This window comes from Aegilops tauschii, chromosome 5 (genome assembly GCF_002575655.3).
Source record: "Aegilops tauschii subsp. strangulata cultivar AL8/78 chromosome 5, Aet v6.0, whole genome shotgun sequence".
Classification (NCBI taxonomy): domain Eukaryota; kingdom Viridiplantae; phylum Streptophyta; class Magnoliopsida; order Poales; family Poaceae; genus Aegilops; species Aegilops tauschii.
In genome coordinates, this window is record NC_053039.3 from 212953229 (window position 1) to 212959765 (window position 6537).

The window sequence follows — 6537 nt, forward strand, 5'->3', positions numbered from 1 at the left end:
AAAGTATGAAAACCTGGATAATTTGTATATTGATCTTCTGCAAAAATAATTAGCATTTTATCACGTTCTGGTGAGTTTCAACAATTATTTTCGGGAGCACAAAGTTTCTTTCTTTTTTAGCAAGATCAAACAACTATCACCCAAGAAGATCCTATTGGTTCTACTTGGCACAAACACTAATTAAAACATAAGAAACACAATCATAACAGTAGAATAATTGTTCTAACACTCAAGAACAGAAAGCAAAAAGCAAAAATAAATTTTATTCATTGGGTTGCCTCCCAACAAGCGCTATAGTTTTACGCCCTTAGCTAGGCATAAAGCAAGGATCTAAGTTTTGTCATCTTTGGTTCGAGATCCATAAGATACCCTCTTGATTGATTCATAATGTGGCTTAATTATAGTTCTAGGAAAGTGTTCCATACCCTTCCTCAAAGGAAATTGGAACTTAATATTGCCTTCTTTCATATCAATCACGGCACCGATAGTGCGTAAAAACGGTCTATCAAGAATAATTGGACAAGACGGATTGAAATCAATATGAAGAACAATAAAATCTATGGGCACATAATTCCTATTTGCAGGAATAAGAACATCATTAATTCTTCTCATAGGCTTTTTAATAGTAGAGTCTGCCAAGTGCAAACTCAAAGAACATTCTTCAAGATTAGTAAGACCAAGCACATCACATAAAATTTCGGAATTGTAGAAACACTAGCACCCAAGTCACATAAAGCAAAACACTCATCATTTTTAATCTTGACTCTGATAGTAGGTTCCCATTCATCATGCAATTTTCTAGGAATGGAAACTTCCAATTCCAATTTTCTTCCAAAGCTTTCATCATAGTATCAACAATATGTTTAGTAAAAGCTTTGTTTTGTTCATAAGCATGGGGTGAATTTATCATGGATTGCAACAAAGAAATACAATCAATCAAAGAGCAACTATCATAATTAAAGTCTTTGTAATCCAAAAGGGTGGGCACATCACTAGTTAAAGTTTTGACCTCTCCAAACCCACTTTCATCAATTTTGTCAACAAGATTTTCACCCTCCGAAATATTGGGACGCCTTGTACCTAAAGTTGACTCTTCTCCAGTCCATTTTTCATCATTCTTAACTTTACTAAACAAGGAATCAATAGAAGAAGCACCAATCATTTTAAGATCTTCATCACTTTTGCAAGAAAAATCACTAGAAAAAGCTTTTTCTAAAAATTCTCTTTTAGCTCTAAGCATAGCGGTTCTTTTCTTACTCTCATCCATAGAAACATAAAGAGCTTTAATTGATTCATCTACTTTAGGCACAAAAATTTTCATCTTGAGATTTTCTACATCATGAGCAATTCTTTCAATACTTCTAGACAAATCATCAATCTTATTCAACTTTTCTTCTATGGAAGTGTTGAAAACTTTTAGTGTGTTGATAAATTATTTAATATTATTCTCAAGAACAGAGGTGTTCCTATTATTATTTTAAGATTGATTTCCATAGGAATTACCATAATTATTAGAGGAATTACTAGGAAAAGGCCTAGGATTAAAATTACCTCTATAAGCATTGTTGTTGAAATTATTGCGAGAAATAAAAATTCACATCAATGGCATCACTATTTTGCTCAATCAAAGTAGACAAAGGCAAATCATTAAAATCAATAGGAGCACTTTTACTAGCAATAAATTTCATAAGAGCATCAAATTTATCACTCAAAGAAGAAATTTCTTCAACCGAATTAACCTTTTTACTAGTAGGAGCTCTTCTGGTATGCCATTGTGAATAATTTTCCATGATATTATCAAGCAATTTGGTGGCTTCACCCAAAGTAATTTCCATAAAGGTACCACCCGCGGCGGAATCTAAAAGATTACGAGAAAGAAAATTCAATCCCGCATAGAAATTTTGTATGATCATCCAAAGATTTAACCCATGAGTTGGGCAATTCCTTAGCATCACTTTCATCCTTTCCCAAGATTGTGCAACATGCTCATGTTCAAGTTGCTTGAAATTCATGATCTGGGTTCTAAGGGAAATAGTTTTTTGCGGGAGGAAAATACTTAGTGATAAAAGCATCTTTGCACTTGTTCCAAGAATCGATACTATTGCGAGGCAAAGAAGAGAACCAAATTTTTGCAGAATCACGCAAAGAGAACGGAAATAATTTCATCTTGACCACATCATTGTCCACATCTTTTTTTCTTTTGCATATCACATAATTCCACAAAGGTATTAAGATGGGATGTGGCATCCTCATTAGGAGTACCGGAAAATTGGTCTTTCATAACAAGATTCAGCAAAGCGGTATTAATATCACAAGTCTCCACACTAGTGGCGGGAGGAGCAAGCGGAGTACCAATAAAATCATTGTTGTTGGTATTTGAGAAATCACATAACTTGGTGTTCTCTTGAGTCATGATGACCACACAACAAGATTGCACTCAAAAATAGATCCGGCAAGAAAACGGCGAACGAAAAAAGAGAAGTGAATAAAACGACAAATTTTTGTGAAGTGGGGGAGAGGAAAACGAGAGGCAAATGGCAATAATGTAAATTACAAGGAGATGAGATTTGCGATTAGGAACCTGGTTATGTTGAAGATCCTCCCAGGCAACGGCGCCAGAAATTGGCACGTTGGCGGGATGCTATCTTGACTTGATCCTCCCCGGCAACAACGCCAGAAATTCTCCTTGATGGTAGATAGAACTACGTCGGTATTTCCCCGGAGAGGGAGGGATGATGTAGCACAGCGATGGTAGGTATTTCCCTCAGTTATGAAACCAAGGTATCGAACCAGTATGAGAACCAAGCAACACAACGTAAATAGCACCTGCAAACAAACAACAACACGTCGCAACCCGACGAGTTAAAGGGTTGTCAATCCCTTCCGGGGTACGACCCCTCAAGATAGGCAAGTGGACATGAGATAAATTGTAGTAGATTGATAGATCGAACGCAAAATAAAATAAATAAAGATAAAATGAAGTAAGATATTTTTGTATTTTTTGGTTTAATAGATCTGAATAAAAATGCAAAGGAAAAGTAGATCGCATGGCAAATATATGAGAAAGAAGACCTGGGGGCCGTAGGTTTCACTAGTGGCTTCTCTCGAGAAAAATAGCAAATGATGGGTAAACAAATTACTGTTGGGCAATTCATAGAACTTCAAATAATTATGACGATATCCAGGCAATGATCATTACATCGGCATGTCCAAGATTAGTAGACCGACTCCTGTCCGCATCTACTACTATTACTCCACACATCGACCGCTATCCAGCATGCATCTAGTCTATTAAGTTCATGGAAAAATGGAGTAATGCAATAAGAACGATGACATGATGTAGACAAGATCCGTTTATCTATATGGCGGTAGATATAGATCTCATATTTTTATCCTTAGTAGCAACGATACATACGTGTCGTTTCCCTTTCTGTCACTAGGATCGAGCGCCGTAAGATCGAACCCACTACCGGGCACCTCTTCCCATTGCAAGATAAATAGATCAAGTTGGCCAAACAAAACCCAAATATCGAAGGAGAAATATGAGGCTATAAGAGGTCATGCATATAAGAGATCAAAGAAACTCAAATAACTTTCATGGATATAAAAAGATATAACTGATCATAAACTCGAAGTTAATCAGATCCCAACAAACACACTGCAAAAGAGTTACATCATATGGATCACCAAGAGACCATTGTATTGAGAATTCAGCGAGAGAGAGAGAAAGCCATCTAGCTACTAACTACGGACCCGAAGGTATACAAGGAACTACTCACACATCATTGGAGAGGCACCAATGGAAGTGGTGAACCCCATCCGAGATGGTGTCTAGATTGGATCTGGTGGTTCTGGACTCTGCGGCGGCTGGATGAATATTTCGTCGACTCCCCTAGGGTTTCTGGAATATTGTGGTATTTATAGAGCAAAGAGGCGGTCCGGGGGGCACGCGAGGTGGGCACAACCTAGTAGGGCGCGCCTGGGCCTCCTGGCTGGCCCTGGTGGGTTGTGCCCCCCTCGGGGCACCCCCCAGGTGCAACCAGGGCCCATTGCCTTTCTTCTGGCCCATAAAAAATCATCGTGGAGTTTCGTGGCATTTGGACTTCGTTTGATATTGATTTCCTGCGATGTAAAAAACATGGAAAAAACAGGAACTGACACTTGGCACTATGTCAATAGGTTAGTACCAAAAAATGATATAAAATGATTATAAAACATCCAAGATTGATAATAAAATAGCATGGAACAGTAAAAAATTATAGATACGTTGGAGACATATCATGCCTATGCCGAGTCTGTTTGTGCAACAGAGGAGTTGAAATTCTACAAAGATAATGTTGACCCGGCGGATATGACCCCCTTGAAGAAGCCAACCACGGAGCATGACCCTTTGTTGAAATTTAAGTCGGCAGATGACACCAAGCAGGTCAATTTTGTTCCTAGCGATTCATCCAAATAGTTCAGTATCAGTGCCAATATGGATCCAAAATAGGAAAGCGTGCTCACCTAGTTCATCCGTGAGAACCGGGACATCTTTGCATGGAAGCCTTTAGACATGCCAGGTGTATCGAGGGCACTCGCTGAGCACACTCTCAATGTTGATCCAATGTTTAAAACGGTCAAGCAATTCCTTCGTCGTTTTAATGAAGAGATGCGCAAGGCCATTGGTGAAGAAGTGGCCCGGCTCTTGGCGGCCGGGTTTAATGTTGAAGTTTTTCAACCTGAATGGTTGGCTAACCTGGTGCTGGTACTTAAGAAAAATGGCACTTGGCGTATGTCTGTTGATTACACAGACCTTAACAAGGCATGTCCGGTTGATCCTTTTGCTCTCCCTCGCATTGATCAGATCATTGATGCTACGGCGGGTTGTGAGCGTTTGAGTTTTTTGGATGCTTATTCTGGTTATCATCAGATCAAAATGGCAGTTAAGGACCAGGATAAAACATCTTTCATCACTCCCTTTGGGGCCTTCTGCTACGTGTCTATGCCTTTTGGGCTCAAGAGTACCCAGGCGACTTATCAACGGTGTGTTCAGAATGGCCTCCACGACCATATTGGACACAATGTTCATCCTTATGTGGGTGATATCATTGTGAAATCCAGGAAGAAGGAGACCTTGTTAGATGATTTGAAGGAGACCTTTGACAACCTCCGGGTCTACAAGATGATGCTTAATCCGGCCAAATGTGTCTTTGGCGTGCCGGAGGGCAAGCTCTTGGTTTTTTTTTGGTTTCAGAGAGAGGTATCGAAGCTAACCCAGAGAAAATCAAGGCTATCACTTCTTTGGCTAAACTGGCATGTATCAATGATGTCGAGCGTTTGGTGGGTCGTATTGCGGCTTTGAGCCGGTTTATAAGCCACCTGGGAGAAAAGGCTATCCCTCTATACTAGATGATGAAGAAAATGAATCACTTTGTCTGGAGTGATGCTGCTAATCAGGCGTTCGAGGCGCTTAAAAAACAGTGTGCTGAGCTGCCGGTTCTTGCAGCTCCTATTGACAAGGAGCCCTTGCTTTTATATGTGGCTGCTAACAACAGAGCCGTCAGCATAGCAGATGTTGTGGAAAGGAAGGAATCAGGCAAGGAATATCCGGTTCAGAGGCCGGTTTACTATCTCAGTGAGGTATTAATAGAATCTAAGCAAAGGTACCCACATTGGCAGAAGCTAGTTGTGGAGTGTTCATGGCTAGTCGTAAATTGAAGCAGTATTTCCTTGGTCATCCCATCAATGTGGTCAGTTCTGCTCCTCTAGGGGATATTATTCAAAACAGAGAAGCTACGGGCCGGGTGGCCAAGTGGGCCATTGAGCTTGGACCCCATGGTTTGAAATATATGCCTCGGACAGCTATCAAGTCTCAAGCACTTGTGGATTTCAATAATGACTGGACAGAGTTGCAGATGCCCGAGCAGAAGCCTGATAATACATATTGGACTATTCATTTTGATGGATCCAGGCAGTTGGAAGGCTCCAGGGCTGGAGTTATTTTGACTTCCCCACGAGGTGACAAGTTTTGCTATGTCTTAAGGCTGATGTTTACTTATACTAACAATGCAGCTAAACATGAGGCCTTGCTCCATGGTCTTCAGATGGCCAAAGAGATGAACTTAAGTCGGGTGAGGTGTTTCGGTGATTCAGATCTGGTGGCTCAGCAAGTCTCAGGAACTTGGGATTCCAAAGACCCGCTCATGGCGGCTTTTTGCCGGGCGGTTGATGTTATTGCTGGTCATTTCAAGGGTTATCAAGTAGAACATGTTGATCGCAGGAAAAATGAGGCGACTAATGCTTTAAGCCGGCTGGGATCTCAGCGTAAGCCGGTACCACCTAATGTCTTTCTTGATATTCTGAATAATCCTTCCGTAAAATTGCCTACTGAGGAGGATCTTGCTATCCCTGACCCGGAGGCACAGTTGGTGGTGGCTCTTCATGTTATTCCTGATTGGACAGTTCCGTATTTGGCTTATATGACCCGGGGTGAATTACCTGAGGATGAAACTTTGGCCAGGCAAATAACACGGCGGTCTAAGTCCATGACCATTG